Source organism: Schistocerca cancellata, chromosome 9 (assembly GCF_023864275.1).
Source record: "Schistocerca cancellata isolate TAMUIC-IGC-003103 chromosome 9, iqSchCanc2.1, whole genome shotgun sequence".
Taxonomy (NCBI): domain Eukaryota; kingdom Metazoa; phylum Arthropoda; class Insecta; order Orthoptera; family Acrididae; genus Schistocerca; species Schistocerca cancellata.
The window spans coordinates 154880870-154896230 of record NC_064634.1 but is presented as its reverse complement, the minus strand read 5'-3'; the positions used below and the strand labels follow the sequence as shown (position 1 = coordinate 154896230).

At 53.5% G+C, this 15361-nt stretch overlaps 45 non-coding genes across 45 annotated transcripts; 22 read left to right on the top strand and 23 right to left on the bottom strand.

The window, feature by feature from the left end:
• Positions 1–189: 189 nt before the first annotated feature.
• Trnar-acg (transfer RNA arginine (anticodon ACG)) lies at positions 190–262 on the bottom strand. The gene has a single exon. It is a non-coding gene; the product is annotated as a tRNA-Arg (tRNA).
• A 442-nt stretch (positions 263–704) lies between these two features.
• On the top strand, positions 705–796 carry Trnai-uau (transfer RNA isoleucine (anticodon UAU)). Its single transcript is given in 2 exon segments — positions 705–742; positions 761–796. It is a non-coding gene; the product is annotated as a tRNA-Ile (tRNA).
• Positions 797–907: 111 nt separating this feature from the next.
• Trnad-guc (transfer RNA aspartic acid (anticodon GUC)) lies at positions 908–979 on the top strand. Its single transcript has one exon. It is a non-coding gene; the product is annotated as a tRNA-Asp (tRNA).
• A 236-nt stretch (positions 980–1215) lies between these two features.
• Trnam-cau (transfer RNA methionine (anticodon CAU)) lies at positions 1216–1287 on the bottom strand. Its single transcript has one exon. It is a non-coding gene; the product is annotated as a tRNA-Met (tRNA).
• A 248-nt stretch (positions 1288–1535) lies between these two features.
• Positions 1536–1608, bottom strand: Trnar-acg (transfer RNA arginine (anticodon ACG)). The gene has a single exon. It is a non-coding gene; the product is annotated as a tRNA-Arg (tRNA).
• Positions 1609–2050: 442 nt separating this feature from the next.
• Positions 2051–2142, top strand: Trnai-uau (transfer RNA isoleucine (anticodon UAU)). The gene is given in 2 exon segments: positions 2051–2088; positions 2107–2142. It is a non-coding gene; the product is annotated as a tRNA-Ile (tRNA).
• A 111-nt stretch (positions 2143–2253) lies between these two features.
• Trnad-guc (transfer RNA aspartic acid (anticodon GUC)) lies at positions 2254–2325 on the top strand. Its single transcript has one exon. It is a non-coding gene; the product is annotated as a tRNA-Asp (tRNA).
• Positions 2326–2561: 236 nt separating this feature from the next.
• Trnam-cau (transfer RNA methionine (anticodon CAU)) lies at positions 2562–2633 on the bottom strand. Its single transcript has one exon. It is a non-coding gene; the product is annotated as a tRNA-Met (tRNA).
• A 248-nt stretch (positions 2634–2881) lies between these two features.
• Positions 2882–2954, bottom strand: Trnar-acg (transfer RNA arginine (anticodon ACG)). The gene has a single exon. It is a non-coding gene; the product is annotated as a tRNA-Arg (tRNA).
• A 442-nt stretch (positions 2955–3396) lies between these two features.
• On the top strand, positions 3397–3488 carry Trnai-uau (transfer RNA isoleucine (anticodon UAU)). The gene is given in 2 exon segments: positions 3397–3434; positions 3453–3488. It is a non-coding gene; the product is annotated as a tRNA-Ile (tRNA).
• A 111-nt stretch (positions 3489–3599) lies between these two features.
• Trnad-guc (transfer RNA aspartic acid (anticodon GUC)) lies at positions 3600–3671 on the top strand. The gene has a single exon. It is a non-coding gene; the product is annotated as a tRNA-Asp (tRNA).
• A 236-nt stretch (positions 3672–3907) lies between these two features.
• On the bottom strand, positions 3908–3979 carry Trnam-cau (transfer RNA methionine (anticodon CAU)). Its single transcript has one exon. It is a non-coding gene; the product is annotated as a tRNA-Met (tRNA).
• A 248-nt stretch (positions 3980–4227) lies between these two features.
• On the bottom strand, positions 4228–4300 carry Trnar-acg (transfer RNA arginine (anticodon ACG)). The gene has a single exon. It is a non-coding gene; the product is annotated as a tRNA-Arg (tRNA).
• A 442-nt stretch (positions 4301–4742) lies between these two features.
• Positions 4743–4834, top strand: Trnai-uau (transfer RNA isoleucine (anticodon UAU)). The gene is given in 2 exon segments: positions 4743–4780; positions 4799–4834. It is a non-coding gene; the product is annotated as a tRNA-Ile (tRNA).
• Positions 4835–4945: 111 nt separating this feature from the next.
• On the top strand, positions 4946–5017 carry Trnad-guc (transfer RNA aspartic acid (anticodon GUC)). Its single transcript has one exon. It is a non-coding gene; the product is annotated as a tRNA-Asp (tRNA).
• A 236-nt stretch (positions 5018–5253) lies between these two features.
• Trnam-cau (transfer RNA methionine (anticodon CAU)) lies at positions 5254–5325 on the bottom strand. The gene has a single exon. It is a non-coding gene; the product is annotated as a tRNA-Met (tRNA).
• Positions 5326–5573: 248 nt separating this feature from the next.
• On the bottom strand, positions 5574–5646 carry Trnar-acg (transfer RNA arginine (anticodon ACG)). Its single transcript has one exon. It is a non-coding gene; the product is annotated as a tRNA-Arg (tRNA).
• Positions 5647–6088: 442 nt separating this feature from the next.
• Trnai-uau (transfer RNA isoleucine (anticodon UAU)) lies at positions 6089–6180 on the top strand. The gene is given in 2 exon segments: positions 6089–6126; positions 6145–6180. It is a non-coding gene; the product is annotated as a tRNA-Ile (tRNA).
• Positions 6181–6291: 111 nt separating this feature from the next.
• Positions 6292–6363, top strand: Trnad-guc (transfer RNA aspartic acid (anticodon GUC)). Its single transcript has one exon. It is a non-coding gene; the product is annotated as a tRNA-Asp (tRNA).
• A 236-nt stretch (positions 6364–6599) lies between these two features.
• On the bottom strand, positions 6600–6671 carry Trnam-cau (transfer RNA methionine (anticodon CAU)). Its single transcript has one exon. It is a non-coding gene; the product is annotated as a tRNA-Met (tRNA).
• Positions 6672–6919: 248 nt separating this feature from the next.
• On the bottom strand, positions 6920–6992 carry Trnar-acg (transfer RNA arginine (anticodon ACG)). Its single transcript has one exon. It is a non-coding gene; the product is annotated as a tRNA-Arg (tRNA).
• A 442-nt stretch (positions 6993–7434) lies between these two features.
• Trnai-uau (transfer RNA isoleucine (anticodon UAU)) lies at positions 7435–7526 on the top strand. The gene is given in 2 exon segments: positions 7435–7472; positions 7491–7526. It is a non-coding gene; the product is annotated as a tRNA-Ile (tRNA).
• Positions 7527–7637: 111 nt separating this feature from the next.
• On the top strand, positions 7638–7709 carry Trnad-guc (transfer RNA aspartic acid (anticodon GUC)). Its single transcript has one exon. It is a non-coding gene; the product is annotated as a tRNA-Asp (tRNA).
• A 236-nt stretch (positions 7710–7945) lies between these two features.
• Trnam-cau (transfer RNA methionine (anticodon CAU)) lies at positions 7946–8017 on the bottom strand. The gene has a single exon. It is a non-coding gene; the product is annotated as a tRNA-Met (tRNA).
• A 248-nt stretch (positions 8018–8265) lies between these two features.
• Trnar-acg (transfer RNA arginine (anticodon ACG)) lies at positions 8266–8338 on the bottom strand. Its single transcript has one exon. It is a non-coding gene; the product is annotated as a tRNA-Arg (tRNA).
• A 442-nt stretch (positions 8339–8780) lies between these two features.
• Positions 8781–8872, top strand: Trnai-uau (transfer RNA isoleucine (anticodon UAU)). Its single transcript is given in 2 exon segments — positions 8781–8818; positions 8837–8872. It is a non-coding gene; the product is annotated as a tRNA-Ile (tRNA).
• A 111-nt stretch (positions 8873–8983) lies between these two features.
• On the top strand, positions 8984–9055 carry Trnad-guc (transfer RNA aspartic acid (anticodon GUC)). The gene has a single exon. It is a non-coding gene; the product is annotated as a tRNA-Asp (tRNA).
• A 236-nt stretch (positions 9056–9291) lies between these two features.
• Trnam-cau (transfer RNA methionine (anticodon CAU)) lies at positions 9292–9363 on the bottom strand. The gene has a single exon. It is a non-coding gene; the product is annotated as a tRNA-Met (tRNA).
• A 248-nt stretch (positions 9364–9611) lies between these two features.
• On the bottom strand, positions 9612–9684 carry Trnar-acg (transfer RNA arginine (anticodon ACG)). The gene has a single exon. It is a non-coding gene; the product is annotated as a tRNA-Arg (tRNA).
• Positions 9685–10126: 442 nt separating this feature from the next.
• Trnai-uau (transfer RNA isoleucine (anticodon UAU)) lies at positions 10127–10218 on the top strand. Its single transcript is given in 2 exon segments — positions 10127–10164; positions 10183–10218. It is a non-coding gene; the product is annotated as a tRNA-Ile (tRNA).
• A 111-nt stretch (positions 10219–10329) lies between these two features.
• Positions 10330–10401, top strand: Trnad-guc (transfer RNA aspartic acid (anticodon GUC)). The gene has a single exon. It is a non-coding gene; the product is annotated as a tRNA-Asp (tRNA).
• Positions 10402–10637: 236 nt separating this feature from the next.
• Positions 10638–10709, bottom strand: Trnam-cau (transfer RNA methionine (anticodon CAU)). The gene has a single exon. It is a non-coding gene; the product is annotated as a tRNA-Met (tRNA).
• A 248-nt stretch (positions 10710–10957) lies between these two features.
• Positions 10958–11030, bottom strand: Trnar-acg (transfer RNA arginine (anticodon ACG)). Its single transcript has one exon. It is a non-coding gene; the product is annotated as a tRNA-Arg (tRNA).
• A 442-nt stretch (positions 11031–11472) lies between these two features.
• Positions 11473–11564, top strand: Trnai-uau (transfer RNA isoleucine (anticodon UAU)). Its single transcript is given in 2 exon segments — positions 11473–11510; positions 11529–11564. It is a non-coding gene; the product is annotated as a tRNA-Ile (tRNA).
• Positions 11565–11675: 111 nt separating this feature from the next.
• Positions 11676–11747, top strand: Trnad-guc (transfer RNA aspartic acid (anticodon GUC)). The gene has a single exon. It is a non-coding gene; the product is annotated as a tRNA-Asp (tRNA).
• Positions 11748–11983: 236 nt separating this feature from the next.
• On the bottom strand, positions 11984–12055 carry Trnam-cau (transfer RNA methionine (anticodon CAU)). The gene has a single exon. It is a non-coding gene; the product is annotated as a tRNA-Met (tRNA).
• A 248-nt stretch (positions 12056–12303) lies between these two features.
• On the bottom strand, positions 12304–12376 carry Trnar-acg (transfer RNA arginine (anticodon ACG)). The gene has a single exon. It is a non-coding gene; the product is annotated as a tRNA-Arg (tRNA).
• Positions 12377–12818: 442 nt separating this feature from the next.
• Trnai-uau (transfer RNA isoleucine (anticodon UAU)) lies at positions 12819–12910 on the top strand. The gene is given in 2 exon segments: positions 12819–12856; positions 12875–12910. It is a non-coding gene; the product is annotated as a tRNA-Ile (tRNA).
• A 111-nt stretch (positions 12911–13021) lies between these two features.
• Trnad-guc (transfer RNA aspartic acid (anticodon GUC)) lies at positions 13022–13093 on the top strand. Its single transcript has one exon. It is a non-coding gene; the product is annotated as a tRNA-Asp (tRNA).
• Positions 13094–13329: 236 nt separating this feature from the next.
• Trnam-cau (transfer RNA methionine (anticodon CAU)) lies at positions 13330–13401 on the bottom strand. Its single transcript has one exon. It is a non-coding gene; the product is annotated as a tRNA-Met (tRNA).
• Positions 13402–13649: 248 nt separating this feature from the next.
• Positions 13650–13722, bottom strand: Trnar-acg (transfer RNA arginine (anticodon ACG)). Its single transcript has one exon. It is a non-coding gene; the product is annotated as a tRNA-Arg (tRNA).
• A 442-nt stretch (positions 13723–14164) lies between these two features.
• On the top strand, positions 14165–14256 carry Trnai-uau (transfer RNA isoleucine (anticodon UAU)). Its single transcript is given in 2 exon segments — positions 14165–14202; positions 14221–14256. It is a non-coding gene; the product is annotated as a tRNA-Ile (tRNA).
• Positions 14257–14367: 111 nt separating this feature from the next.
• Trnad-guc (transfer RNA aspartic acid (anticodon GUC)) lies at positions 14368–14439 on the top strand. The gene has a single exon. It is a non-coding gene; the product is annotated as a tRNA-Asp (tRNA).
• Positions 14440–14675: 236 nt separating this feature from the next.
• On the bottom strand, positions 14676–14747 carry Trnam-cau (transfer RNA methionine (anticodon CAU)). The gene has a single exon. It is a non-coding gene; the product is annotated as a tRNA-Met (tRNA).
• Positions 14748–14995: 248 nt separating this feature from the next.
• On the bottom strand, positions 14996–15068 carry Trnar-acg (transfer RNA arginine (anticodon ACG)). The gene has a single exon. It is a non-coding gene; the product is annotated as a tRNA-Arg (tRNA).
• Positions 15069–15361: the final 293 nt, after the last annotated feature.

The following is a 15361-nucleotide window of genomic DNA, read 5'->3' as shown; positions in this document are numbered from 1 at the left end:
GCAACATCTCTCAGCTTGACTTGTCTCGACTTTGCTCGACTGACGCTACGCTGACGCTTGCACGAAGCGATATTTACCACGATCGTCTCGAGATGCAGCTGCGAGATGCTCAGGATTGACATTGCACTCCACGCAGGTGGAAACATTCGAATGCACTGCCTAGCTACGCGCCCGCAACTAACAAAATGCCGACCCTGCCAGGATTCGAACCTGGAATCTTCTGATCCGTAGTCAGACGCGTTATCCGTTGCGCCACAGGGCCACTGTTCGCCTTTCGTCATATGAGGCGGGTACACATCGCAGAGCAACGTGTTCTCCGTGGCTCGGCAACTGCGTGTCGTCCACTGACAACGGCGGCGCGGCCACTCTGGTCTTCCGCACTCTGCAGGGAGCTGCCAAGGAAGGCATCTCTCCTCCAGCTGCTCGGCCACGGTGCGCCTGCATAGCTTAGAGCTTGCCACACATCTGCCCTCGCTGTTGGACAGGTAGCAGAAGGCAAGGCGCGCGTTTTTCTGCAATTTTTCGGTGATGACAAGCGGTTGATATGCTTGTAAGTGTAGCATATGAAACAAGAATCGTATGAAGCATCCGTAGCCAGGTGCTAAAGTCGCAGTATGGCCGCAGGTGACGGTCGTATGATGGGTGTGTAGCCACAACAGGTTGGCGGCAAAGCAAATACCGCTAACTGAAAGCACCCTGCTGTAGCCCCAGTGGCGCAATTGGTTAGCGCACGGTACTTATAAGGCAGTAGCCGTGAGCAATGCCGGGGTTGTGAGTTCGAGCCTCACCTGGGGCATACTTTTATTTTGTAGCAGCTGACTCTGAAAGCATCGGGACGCTAGATTTGAGATGAATCACCTACTTGAGAAGAATAAGTGTGCGTGCGTTGTGCGTATCGTTTGCGTATTCCTCGGTAGTATAGTGGTTAGTATCCCCGCCTGTCACGCGGGAGACCGGGGTTCGATTCCCCGCCGGGGAGGTGCGATTTTTATATCGCGAAAGTTGCACGTGTGGCCCGATAGGACATTAACGTTGTGATCGAGAAATGTAGTTGCTGCAGAATCGTAAGAAACTCTGCGTCTTAGGAAGTGTTTCTCGTATTCTCCACACGACGTCGTCATCGTTTCAGAACTTACAGGGTTTGCTGTTGACGCTGGGTCAGCGCACCCCAGGCTTAATGATCGAGCTCGAAGCACCCAAGAAAAAGAATAATTTTAGCAGAGCGTGGTTTCGATCCACGGACCTCTGGGTTATGGGCCCAGCACGCTTCCACTGCGCCACTCTGCTGCGTGACGTGGGACACTTGGAAAAGCATTGTCTGCGTCGCGTACCGTTTACTTAACTGTGCAACATCTCTCAGCTTGACTTGTCTCGACTTTGCTCGACTGACGCTACGCTGACGCTTGCACGAAGCGATATTTACCACGATCGTCTCGAGATGCAGCTGCGAGATGCTCAGGATTGACATTGCACTCCACGCAGGTGGAAACATTCGAATGCACTGCCTAGCTACGCGCCCGCAACTAACAAAATGCCGACCCTGCCAGGATTCGAACCTGGAATCTTCTGATCCGTAGTCAGACGCGTTATCCGTTGCGCCACAGGGCCACTGTTCGCCTTTCGTCATATGAGGCGGGTACACATCGCAGAGCAACGTGTTCTCCGTGGCTCGGCAACTGCGTGTCGTCCACTGACAACGGCGGCGCGGCCACTCTGGTCTTCCGCACTCTGCAGGGAGCTGCCAAGGAAGGCATCTCTCCTCCAGCTGCTCGGCCACGGTGCGCCTGCATAGCTTAGAGCTTGCCACACATCTGCCCTCGCTGTTGGACAGGTAGCAGAAGGCAAGGCGCGCGTTTTTCTGCAATTTTTCGGTGATGACAAGCGGTTGATATGCTTGTAAGTGTAGCATATGAAACAAGAATCGTATGAAGCATCCGTAGCCAGGTGCTAAAGTCGCAGTATGGCCGCAGGTGACGGTCGTATGATGGGTCTGTAGCCACAACAGGTTGGCGGCAAAGCAAATACCGCTAACTGAAAGCACCCTGCTGTAGCCCCAGTGGCGCAATTGGTTAGCGCACGGTACTTATAAGGCAGTAGCCGTGAGCAATGCCGGGGTTGTGAGTTCGAGCCTCACCTGGGGCATACTTTTATTTCGTAGCAGCTGACTCTGAAAGCATCGGGACGCTAGATTTGAGATGAATCACCTACTTGAGAAGAATAAGTGTGCGTGCGTTGTGCGTATCGTTTGCGTATTCCTCGGTAGTATAGTGGTTAGTATCCCCGCCTGTCACGCGGGAGACCGGGGTTCGATTCCCCGCCGGGGAGGTGCGATTTTTATATCGCGAAAGTTGCACGTGTGGCCCGATAGGACATTAACGTTGTGATCGAGAAATGTAGTTGCTGCAGAATCGTAAGAAACTCTGCGTCTTAGGAAGTGTTTCTCGTATTCTCCACACGACGTCGTCATCGTTTCAGAACTTACAGGGTTTGCTGTTGACGCTGGGTCAGCGCACCCCAGGCTTAATGATCGAGCTCGAAGCACCCAAGAAAAAGAATAATTTTAGCAGAGCGTGGTTTCGATCCACGGACCTCTGGGTTATGGGCCCAGCACGCTTCCACTGCGCCACTCTGCTGCGTGACGTGGGTCACTTGGAAAAGCATTGTCTGCGTCGCGTACCGTTTACTTAACTGTGCAACATCTCTCAGCTTGACTTGTCTCGACTTTGCTCGACTGACGCTACGCTGACGCTTGCACGAAGCGATATTTACCACGATCGTCTCGAGATGCAGCTGCGAGATGCTCAGGATTGACATTGCACTCCACGCAGGTGGAAACATTCGAATGCACTGCCTAGCTACGCGCCCGCAACTAACAAAATGCCGACCCTGCCAGGATTCGAACCTGGAATCTTCTGATCCGTAGTCAGACGCGTTATCCGTTGCGCCACAGGGCCACTGTTCGCCTTTCGTCATATGAGGCGGGTACACATCGCAGAGCAACGTGTTCTCCGTGGCTCGGCAACTGCGTGTCGTCCACTGACAACGGCGGCGCGGCCACTCTGGTCTTCCGCACTCTGCAGGGAGCTGCCAAGGAAGGCATCTCTCCTCCAGCTGCTCGGCCACGGTGCGCCTGCATAGCTTAGAGCTTGCCACACATCTGCCCTCGCTGTTGGACAGGTAGCAGAAGGCAAGGCGCGCGTTTTTCTGCAATTTTTCGGTGATGACAAGCGGTTGATATGCTTGTAAGTGTAGCATATGAAACAAGAATCGTATGAAGCATCCGTAGCCAGGTGCTAAAGTCGCAGTATGGCCGCAGGTGACGGTCGTATGATGGGTGTGTAGCCACAACAGGTTGGCGGCAAAGCAAATACCGCTAACTGAAAGCACCCTGCTGTAGCCCCAGTGGCGCAATTGGTTAGCGCACGGTACTTATAAGGCAGTAGCCGTGAGCAATGCCGGGGTTGTGAGTTCGAGCCTCACCTGGGGCATACTTTTATTTTGTAGCAGCTGACTCTGAAAGCATCGGGACGCTAGATTTGAGATGAATCACCTACTTGAGAAGAATAAGTGTGCGTGCGTTGTGCGTATCGTTTGCGTATTCCTCGGTAGTATAGTGGTTAGTATCCCCGCCTGTCACGCGGGAGACCGGGGTTCGATTCCCCGCCGGGGAGGTGCGATTTTTATATCGCGAAAGTTGCACGTGTGGCCCGATAGGACATTAACGTTGTGATCGAGAAATGTAGTTGCTGCAGAATCGTAAGAAACTCTGCGTCTTAGGAAGTGTTTCTCGTATTCTCCACACGACGTCGTCATCGTTTCAGAACTTACAGGGTTTGCTGTTGACGCTGGGTCAGCGCACCCCAGGCTTAATGATCGAGCTCGAAGCACCCAAGAAAAAGAATAATTTTAGCAGAGCGTGGTTTCGATCCACGGACCTCTGGGTTATGGGCCCAGCACGCTTCCACTGCGCCACTCTGCTGCGTGACGTGGGACACTTGGAAAAGCATTGTCTGCGTCGCGTACCGTTTACTTAACTGTGCAACATCTCTCAGCTTGACTTGTCTCGACTTTGCTCGACTGACGCTACGCTGACGCTTGCACGAAGCGATATTTACCACGATCGTCTCGAGATGCAGCTGCGAGATGCTCAGGATTGACATTGCACTCCACGCAGGTGGAAACATTCGAATGCACTGCCTAGCTACGCGCCCGCAACTAACAAAATGCCGACCCTGCCAGGATTCGAACCTGGAATCTTCTGATCCGTAGTCAGACGCGTTATCCGTTGCGCCACAGGGCCACTGTTCGCCTTTCGTCATATGAGGCGGGTACACATCGCAGAGCAACGTGTTCTCCGTGGCTCGGCAACTGCGTGTCGTCCACTGACAACGGCGGCGCGGCCACTCTGGTCTTCCGCACTCTGCAGGGAGCTGCCAAGGAAGGCATCTCTCCTCCAGCTGCTCGGCCACGGTGCGCCTGCATAGCTTAGAGCTTGCCACACATCTGCCCTCGCTGTTGGACAGGTAGCAGAAGGCAAGGCGCGCGTTTTTCTGCAATTTTTCGGTGATGACAAGCGGTTGATATGCTTGTAAGTGTAGCATATGAAACAAGAATCGTATGAAGCATCCGTAGCCAGGTGCTAAAGTCGCAGTATGGCCGCAGGTGACGGTCGTATGATGGGTCTGTAGCCACAACAGGTTGGCGGCAAAGCAAATACCGCTAACTGAAAGCACCCTGCTGTAGCCCCAGTGGCGCAATTGGTTAGCGCACGGTACTTATAAGGCAGTAGCCGTGAGCAATGCCGGGGTTGTGAGTTCGAGCCTCACCTGGGGCATACTTTTATTTCGTAGCAGCTGACTCTGAAAGCATCGGGACGCTAGATTTGAGATGAATCACCTACTTGAGAAGAATAAGTGTGCGTGCGTTGTGCGTATCGTTTGCGTATTCCTCGGTAGTATAGTGGTTAGTATCCCCGCCTGTCACGCGGGAGACCGGGGTTCGATTCCCCGCCGGGGAGGTGCGATTTTTATATCGCGAAAGTTGCACGTGTGGCCCGATAGGACATTAACGTTGTGATCGAGAAATGTAGTTGCTGCAGAATCGTAAGAAACTCTGCGTCTTAGGAAGTGTTTCTCGTATTCTCCACACGACGTCGTCATCGTTTCAGAACTTACAGGGTTTGCTGTTGACGCTGGGTCAGCGCACCCCAGGCTTAATGATCGAGCTCGAAGCACCCAAGAAAAAGAATAATTTTAGCAGAGCGTGGTTTCGATCCACGGACCTCTGGGTTATGGGCCCAGCACGCTTCCACTGCGCCACTCTGCTGCGTGACGTGGGACACTTGGAAAAGCATTGTCTGCGTCGCGTACCGTTTACTTAACTGTGCAACATCTCTCAGCTTGACTTGTCTCGACTTTGCTCGACTGACGCTACGCTGACGCTTGCACGAAGCGATATTTACCACGATCGTCTCGAGATGCAGCTGCGAGATGCTCAGGATTGACATTGCACTCCACGCAGGTGGAAACATTCGAATGCACTGCCTAGCTACGCGCCCGCAACTAACAAAATGCCGACCCTGCCAGGATTCGAACCTGGAATCTTCTGATCCGTAGTCAGACGCGTTATCCGTTGCGCCACAGGGCCACTGTTCGCCTTTCGTCATATGAGGCGGGTACACATCGCAGAGCAACGTGTTCTCCGTGGCTCGGCAACTGCGTGTCGTCCACTGACAACGGCGGCGCGGCCACTCTGGTCTTCCGCACTCTGCAGGGAGCTGCCAAGGAAGGCATCTCTCCTCCAGCTGCTCGGCCACGGTGCGCCTGCATAGCTTAGAGCTTGCCACACATCTGCCCTCGCTGTTGGACAGGTAGCAGAAGGCAAGGCGCGCGTTTTTCTGCAATTTTTCGGTGATGACAAGCGGTTGATATGCTTGTAAGTGTAGCATATGAAACAAGAATCGTATGAAGCATCCGTAGCCAGGTGCTAAAGTCGCAGTATGGCCGCAGGTGACGGTCGTATGATGGGTGTGTAGCCACAACAGGTTGGCGGCAAAGCAAATACCGCTAACTGAAAGCACCCTGCTGTAGCCCCAGTGGCGCAATTGGTTAGCGCACGGTACTTATAAGGCAGTAGCCGTGAGCAATGCCGGGGTTGTGAGTTCGAGCCTCACCTGGGGCATACTTTTATTTTGTAGCAGCTGACTCTGAAAGCATCGGGACGCTAGATTTGAGATGAATCACCTACTTGAGAAGAATAAGTGTGCGTGCGTTGTGCGTATCGTTTGCGTATTCCTCGGTAGTATAGTGGTTAGTATCCCCGCCTGTCACGCGGGAGACCGGGGTTCGATTCCCCGCCGGGGAGGTGCGATTTTTATATCGCGAAAGTTGCACGTGTGGCCCGATAGGACATTAACGTTGTGATCGAGAAATGTAGTTGCTGCAGAATCGTAAGAAACTCTGCGTCTTAGGAAGTGTTTCTCGTATTCTCCACACGACGTCGTCATCGTTTCAGAACTTACAGGGTTTGCTGTTGACGCTGGGTCAGCGCACCCCAGGCTTAATGATCGAGCTCGAAGCACCCAAGAAAAAGAATAATTTTAGCAGAGCGTGGTTTCGATCCACGGACCTCTGGGTTATGGGCCCAGCACGCTTCCACTGCGCCACTCTGCTGCGTGACGTGGGACACTTGGAAAAGCATTGTCTGCGTCGCGTACCGTTTACTTAACTGTGCAACATCTCTCAGCTTGACTTGTCTCGACTTTGCTCGACTGACGCTACGCTGACGCTTGCACGAAGCGATATTTACCACGATCGTCTCGAGATGCAGCTGCGAGATGCTCAGGATTGACATTGCACTCCACGCAGGTGGAAACATTCGAATGCACTGCCTAGCTACGCGCCCGCAACTAACAAAATGCCGACCCTGCCAGGATTCGAACCTGGAATCTTCTGATCCGTAGTCAGACGCGTTATCCGTTGCGCCACAGGGCCACTGTTCGCCTTTCGTCATATGAGGCGGGTACACATCGCAGAGCAACGTGTTCTCCGTGGCTCGGCAACTGCGTGTCGTCCACTGACAACGGCGGCGCGGCCACTCTGGTCTTCCGCACTCTGCAGGGAGCTGCCAAGGAAGGCATCTCTCCTCCAGCTGCTCGGCCACGGTGCGCCTGCATAGCTTAGAGCTTGCCACACATCTGCCCTCGCTGTTGGACAGGTAGCAGAAGGCAAGGCGCGCGTTTTTCTGCAATTTTTCGGTGATGACAAGCGGTTGATATGCTTGTAAGTGTAGCATATGAAACAAGAATCGTATGAAGCATCCGTAGCCAGGTGCTAAAGTCGCAGTATGGCCGCAGGTGACGGTCGTATGATGGGTCTGTAGCCACAACAGGTTGGCGGCAAAGCAAATACCGCTAACTGAAAGCACCCTGCTGTAGCCCCAGTGGCGCAATTGGTTAGCGCACGGTACTTATAAGGCAGTAGCCGTGAGCAATGCCGGGGTTGTGAGTTCGAGCCTCACCTGGGGCATACTTTTATTTCGTAGCAGCTGACTCTGAAAGCATCGGGACGCTAGATTTGAGATGAATCACCTACTTGAGAAGAATAAGTGTGCGTGCGTTGTGCGTATCGTTTGCGTATTCCTCGGTAGTATAGTGGTTAGTATCCCCGCCTGTCACGCGGGAGACCGGGGTTCGATTCCCCGCCGGGGAGGTGCGATTTTTATATCGCGAAAGTTGCACGTGTGGCCCGATAGGACATTAACGTTGTGATCGAGAAATGTAGTTGCTGCAGAATCGTAAGAAACTCTGCGTCTTAGGAAGTGTTTCTCGTATTCTCCACACGACGTCGTCATCGTTTCAGAACTTACAGGGTTTGCTGTTGACGCTGGGTCAGCGCACCCCAGGCTTAATGATCGAGCTCGAAGCACCCAAGAAAAAGAATAATTTTAGCAGAGCGTGGTTTCGATCCACGGACCTCTGGGTTATGGGCCCAGCACGCTTCCACTGCGCCACTCTGCTGCGTGACGTGGGACACTTGGAAAAGCATTGTCTGCGTCGCGTACCGTTTACTTAACTGTGCAACATCTCTCAGCTTGACTTGTCTCGACTTTGCTCGACTGACGCTACGCTGACGCTTGCACGAAGCGATATTTACCACGATCGTCTCGAGATGCAGCTGCGAGATGCTCAGGATTGACATTGCACTCCACGCAGGTGGAAACATTCGAATGCACTGCCTAGCTACGCGCCCGCAACTAACAAAATGCCGACCCTGCCAGGATTCGAACCTGGAATCTTCTGATCCGTAGTCAGACGCGTTATCCGTTGCGCCACAGGGCCACTGTTCGCCTTTCGTCATATGAGGCGGGTACACATCGCAGAGCAACGTGTTCTCCGTGGCTCGGCAACTGCGTGTCGTCCACTGACAACGGCGGCGCGGCCACTCTGGTCTTCCGCACTCTGCAGGGAGCTGCCAAGGAAGGCATCTCTCCTCCAGCTGCTCGGCCACGGTGCGCCTGCATAGCTTAGAGCTTGCCACACATCTGCCCTCGCTGTTGGACAGGTAGCAGAAGGCAAGGCGCGCGTTTTTCTGCAATTTTTCGGTGATGACAAGCGGTTGATATGCTTGTAAGTGTAGCATATGAAACAAGAATCGTATGAAGCATCCGTAGCCAGGTGCTAAAGTCGCAGTATGGCCGCAGGTGACGGTCGTATGATGGGTGTGTAGCCACAACAGGTTGGCGGCAAAGCAAATACCGCTAACTGAAAGCACCCTGCTGTAGCCCCAGTGGCGCAATTGGTTAGCGCACGGTACTTATAAGGCAGTAGCCGTGAGCAATGCCGGGGTTGTGAGTTCGAGCCTCACCTGGGGCATACTTTTATTTTGTAGCAGCTGACTCTGAAAGCATCGGGACGCTAGATTTGAGATGAATCACCTACTTGAGAAGAATAAGTGTGCGTGCGTTGTGCGTATCGTTTGCGTATTCCTCGGTAGTATAGTGGTTAGTATCCCCGCCTGTCACGCGGGAGACCGGGGTTCGATTCCCCGCCGGGGAGGTGCGATTTTTATATCGCGAAAGTTGCACGTGTGGCCCGATAGGACATTAACGTTGTGATCGAGAAATGTAGTTGCTGCAGAATCGTAAGAAACTCTGCGTCTTAGGAAGTGTTTCTCGTATTCTCCACACGACGTCGTCATCGTTTCAGAACTTACAGGGTTTGCTGTTGACGCTGGGTCAGCGCACCCCAGGCTTAATGATCGAGCTCGAAGCACCCAAGAAAAAGAATAATTTTAGCAGAGCGTGGTTTCGATCCACGGACCTCTGGGTTATGGGCCCAGCACGCTTCCACTGCGCCACTCTGCTGCGTGACGTGGGACACTTGGAAAAGCATTGTCTGCGTCGCGTACCGTTTACTTAACTGTGCAACATCTCTCAGCTTGACTTGTCTCGACTTTGCTCGACTGACGCTACGCTGACGCTTGCACGAAGCGATATTTACCACGATCGTCTCGAGATGCAGCTGCGAGATGCTCAGGATTGACATTGCACTCCACGCAGGTGGAAACATTCGAATGCACTGCCTAGCTACGCGCCCGCAACTAACAAAATGCCGACCCTGCCAGGATTCGAACCTGGAATCTTCTGATCCGTAGTCAGACGCGTTATCCGTTGCGCCACAGGGCCACTGTTCGCCTTTCGTCATATGAGGCGGGTACACATCGCAGAGCAACGTGTTCTCCGTGGCTCGGCAACTGCGTGTCGTCCACTGACAACGGCGGCGCGGCCACTCTGGTCTTCCGCACTCTGCAGGGAGCTGCCAAGGAAGGCATCTCTCCTCCAGCTGCTCGGCCACGGTGCGCCTGCATAGCTTAGAGCTTGCCACACATCTGCCCTCGCTGTTGGACAGGTAGCAGAAGGCAAGGCGCGCGTTTTTCTGCAATTTTTCGGTGATGACAAGCGGTTGATATGCTTGTAAGTGTAGCATATGAAACAAGAATCGTATGAAGCATCCGTAGCCAGGTGCTAAAGTCGCAGTATGGCCGCAGGTGACGGTCGTATGATGGGTCTGTAGCCACAACAGGTTGGCGGCAAAGCAAATACCGCTAACTGAAAGCACCCTGCTGTAGCCCCAGTGGCGCAATTGGTTAGCGCACGGTACTTATAAGGCAGTAGCCGTGAGCAATGCCGGGGTTGTGAGTTCGAGCCTCACCTGGGGCATACTTTTATTTCGTAGCAGCTGACTCTGAAAGCATCGGGACGCTAGATTTGAGATGAATCACCTACTTGAGAAGAATAAGTGTGCGTGCGTTGTGCGTATCGTTTGCGTATTCCTCGGTAGTATAGTGGTTAGTATCCCCGCCTGTCACGCGGGAGACCGGGGTTCGATTCCCCGCCGGGGAGGTGCGATTTTTATATCGCGAAAGTTGCACGTGTGGCCCGATAGGACATTAACGTTGTGATCGAGAAATGTAGTTGCTGCAGAATCGTAAGAAACTCTGCGTCTTAGGAAGTGTTTCTCGTATTCTCCACACGACGTCGTCATCGTTTCAGAACTTACAGGGTTTGCTGTTGACGCTGGGTCAGCGCACCCCAGGCTTAATGATCGAGCTCGAAGCACCCAAGAAAAAGAATAATTTTAGCAGAGCGTGGTTTCGATCCACGGACCTCTGGGTTATGGGCCCAGCACGCTTCCACTGCGCCACTCTGCTGCGTGACGTGGGACACTTGGAAAAGCATTGTCTGCGTCGCGTACCGTTTACTTAACTGTGCAACATCTCTCAGCTTGACTTGTCTCGACTTTGCTCGACTGACGCTACGCTGACGCTTGCACGAAGCGATATTTACCACGATCGTCTCGAGATGCAGCTGCGAGATGCTCAGGATTGACATTGCACTCCACGCAGGTGGAAACATTCGAATGCACTGCCTAGCTACGCGCCCGCAACTAACAAAATGCCGACCCTGCCAGGATTCGAACCTGGAATCTTCTGATCCGTAGTCAGACGCGTTATCCGTTGCGCCACAGGGCCACTGTTCGCCTTTCGTCATATGAGGCGGGTACACATCGCAGAGCAACGTGTTCTCCGTGGCTCGGCAACTGCGTGTCGTCCACTGACAACGGCGGCGCGGCCACTCTGGTCTTCCGCACTCTGCAGGGAGCTGCCAAGGAAGGCATCTCTCCTCCAGCTGCTCGGCCACGGTGCGCCTGCATAGCTTAGAGCTTGCCACACATCTGCCCTCGCTGTTGGACAGGTAGCAGAAGGCAAGGCGCGCGTTTTTCTGCAATTTTTCGGTGATGACAAGCGGTTGATATGCTTGTAAGTGTAGCATATGAAACAAGAATCGTATGAAGCATCCGTAGCCAGGTGCTAAAGTCGCAGTATGGCCGCAGGTGACGGTCGTATGATGGGTCTGTAGCCACAACAGGTTGGCGGCAAAGCAAATACCGCTAACTGAAAGCACCCTGCTGTAGCCCCAGTGGCGCAATTGGTTAGCGCACGGTACTTATAAGGCAGTAGCCGTGAGCAATGCCGGGGTTGTGAGTTCGAGCCTCACCTGGGGCATACTTTTATTTCGTAGCAGCTGACTCTGAAAGCATCGGGACGCTAGATTTGAGATGAATCACCTACTTGAGAAGAATAAGTGTGCGTGCGTTGTGCGTATCGTTTGCGTATTCCTCGGTAGTATAGTGGTTAGTATCCCCGCCTGTCACGCGGGAGACCGGGGTTCGATTCCCCGCCGGGGAGGTGCGATTTTTATATCGCGAAAGTTGCACGTGTGGCCCGATAGGACATTAACGTTGTGATCGAGAAATGTAGTTGCTGCAGAATCGTAAGAAACTCTGCGTCTTAGGAAGTGTTTCTCGTATTCTCCACACGACGTCGTCATCGTTTCAGAACTTACAGGGTTTGCTGTTGACGCTGGGTCAGCGCACCCCAGGCTTAATGATCGAGCTCGAAGCACCCAAGAAAAAGAATAATTTTAGCAGAGCGTGGTTTCGATCCACGGACCTCTGGGTTATGGGCCCAGCACGCTTCCACTGCGCCACTCTGCTGCGTGACGTGGGACACTTGGAAAAGCATTGTCTGCGTCGCGTACCGTTTACTTAACTGTGCAACATCTCTCAGCTTGACTTGTCTCGACTTTGCTCGACTGACGCTACGCTGACGCTTGCACGAAGCGATATTTACCACGATCGTCTCGAGATGCAGCTGCGAGATGCTCAGGATTGACATTGCACTCCACGCAGGTGGAAACATTCGAATGCACTGCCTAGCTACGCGCCCGCAACTAACAAAATGCCGACCCTGCCAGGATTCGAACCTGGAATCTTCTGATCCGTAGTCAGACGCGTTATCCGTTGCGCCACAGGGCCACTGTTCGCCTTTCGTCATATGAGGCGGGTACACATCGCAGAGCAACGTGTTCTCCGTGGCTCGGCAACTGCGTGTCGTCCACTGACAACGGCGGCGCGGCCACTCTGGTCTTCCGCACTCTGCAGGGAGCTGCCAAGGAAGGCATCTCTCCTCCAGCTGCTCGGCCACGGTGCGCCTGCATAGCTTAGAGCTTGCCACACATCTGCCCTCGCTGTTGGACAGGTAGCAGAAGGCAAGGCGCGCGTTTTTCTGCAATTTTTCGGTGATGACAAGCGGTTGATATGCTTGTAAGTGTAGCATATGAAACAAGAATCGTATGAAGCATCCGTAGCCAGGTGCTAAAGTCGCAGTATGGCCGCAGGTGACGGTCGTATGATGGGTCTGTAGCCACAACAGGTTGGCGGCAAAGCAAATACCGCTAACTGAAAGCACCCTGCTGTAGCCCCAGTGGCGCAATTGGTTAGCGCACGGTACTTATAAGGCAGTAGCCGTGAGCAATGCCGGGGTTGTGAGTTCGAGCCTCACCTGGGGCATACTTTTATTTCGTAGCAGCTGACTCTGAAAGCATCGGGACGCTAGATTTGAGATGAATCACCTACTTGAGAAGAATAAGTGTGCGTGCGTTGTGCGTATCGTTTGCGTATTCCTCGGTAGTATAGTGGTTAGTATCCCCGCCTGTCACGCGAGAGACCGGGGTTCGATTCCCCGCCGGGGAGGTGCGATTTTTATATCGCGAAAGTTGCACGTGTGGCCCGATAGGACATTAACGTTGTGATCGAGAAATGTAGTTGCTGCAGAATCGTAAGAAACTCTGCGTCTTAGGAAGTGTTTCTCGTATTCTCCACACGACGTCGTCATCGTTTCAGAACTTACAGGGTTTGCTGTTGACGCTGGGTCAGCGCACCCCAGGCTTAATGATCGAGCTCGAAGCACCCAAGAAAAAGAATAATTTTAGCAGAGCGTGGTTTCGATCCACGGACCTCTGGGTTATGGGCCCAGCACGCTTCCACTGCGCCACTCTGCTGCGTGACGTGGGACACTTGGAAAAGCATTGTCTGCGTCGCGTACCGTTTACTTAACTGTGCAACATCTCTCAGCTTGACTTGTCTCGACTTTGCTCGACTGACGCTACGCTGACGCTTGCACGAAGCGATATTTACCACGATCGTCTCGAGATGCAGCTGCGAGATGCTCAGGATTGACATTGCACTCCACGCAGGTGGAAACATTCGAATGCACTGCCTAGCTACGCGCCCGCAACTAACAAAATGCCGACCCTGCCAGGATTCGAACCTGGAATCTTCTGATCCGTAGTCAGACGCGTTATCCGTTGCGCCACAGGGCCACTGTTCGCCTTTCGTCATATGAGGCGGGTACACATCGCAGAGCAACGTGTTCTCCGTGGCTCGGCAACTGCGTGTCGTCCACTGACAACGGCGGCGCGGCCACTCTGGTCTTCCGCACTCTGCAGGGAGCTGCCAAGGAAGGCATCTCTCCTCCAGCTGCTCGGCCACGGTGCGCCTGCATAGCTTAGAGCTTGCCACACATCTGCCCTCGCTGTTGGACAGGTAGCAGAAGGCAAGGCGCGCGTTTTTCTGCAATTTTTCGGTGATGACAAGCGGTTGATATGCTTGTAAGTGTAGCATATGAAACAAGAATCGTATGAAGCATCCGTAGCCAGGTGCTAAAGTCGCAGTATGGCCGCAGGTGACGGTCGTATGATGGGTCTGTAGCCACAACAGGTTGGCGGCAAAGCAAATACCGCTAACTGAAAGCACCCTGCTGTAGCCCCAGTGGCGCAATTGGTTAGCGCACGGTACTTATAAGGCAGTAGCCGTGAGCAATGCCGGGGTTGTGAGTTCGAGCCTCACCTGGGGCATACTTTTATTTCGTAGCAGCTGACTCTGAAAGCATCGGGACGCTAGATTTGAGATGAATCACCTACTTGAGAAGAATAAGTGTGCGTGCGTTGTGCGTATCGTTTGCGTATTCCTCGGTAGTATAGTGGTTAGTATCCCCGCCTGTCACGCGGGAGACCGGGGTTCGATTCCCCGCCGGGGAGGTGCGATTTTTATATCGCGAAAGTTGCACGTGTGGCCCGATAGGACATTAACGTTGTGATCGAGAAATGTAGTTGCTGCAGAATCGTAAGAAACTCTGCGTCTTAGGAAGTGTTTCTCGTATTCTCCACACGACGTCGTCATCGTTTCAGAACTTACAGGGTTTGCTGTTGACGCTGGGTCAGCGCACCCCAGGCTTAATGATCGAGCTCGAAGCACCCAAGAAAAAGAATAATTTTAGCAGAGCGTGGTTTCGATCCACGGACCTCTGGGTTATGGGCCCAGCACGCTTCCACTGCGCCACTCTGCTGCGTGACGTGGGACACTTGGAAAAGCATTGTCTGCGTCGCGTACCGTTTACTTAACTGTGCAACATCTCTCAGCTTGACTTGTCTCGACTTTGCTCGACTGACGCTACGCTGACGCTTGCACGAAGCGATATTTACCACGATCGTCTCGAGATGCAGCTGCGAGATGCTCAGGATTGACATTGCACTCCACGCAGGTGGAAACATTCGAATGCACTGCCTAGCTACGCGCCCGCAACTAACAAAATGCCGACCCTGCCAGGATTCGAACCTGGAATCTTCTGATCCGTAGTCAGACGCGTTATCCGTTGCGCCACAGGGCCACTGTTCGCCTTTCGTCATATGAGGCGGGTACACATCGCAGAGCAACGTGTTCTCCGTGGCTCGGCAACTGCGTGTCGTCCACTGACAACGGCGGCGCGGCCACTCTGGTCTTCCGCACTCTGCAGGGAGCTGCCAAGGAAGGCATCTCTCCTCCAGCTGCTCGGCCACGGTGCGCCTGCATAGCTTAGAGCTTGCCACACATCTGCCCTCGCTGTTGGACAGGTAGCAGAAGGCAAGGCGCGCGTTTTTCTGCAATTTTTCGGTGATGACAAGCGGTTGATATGCTTGTAAG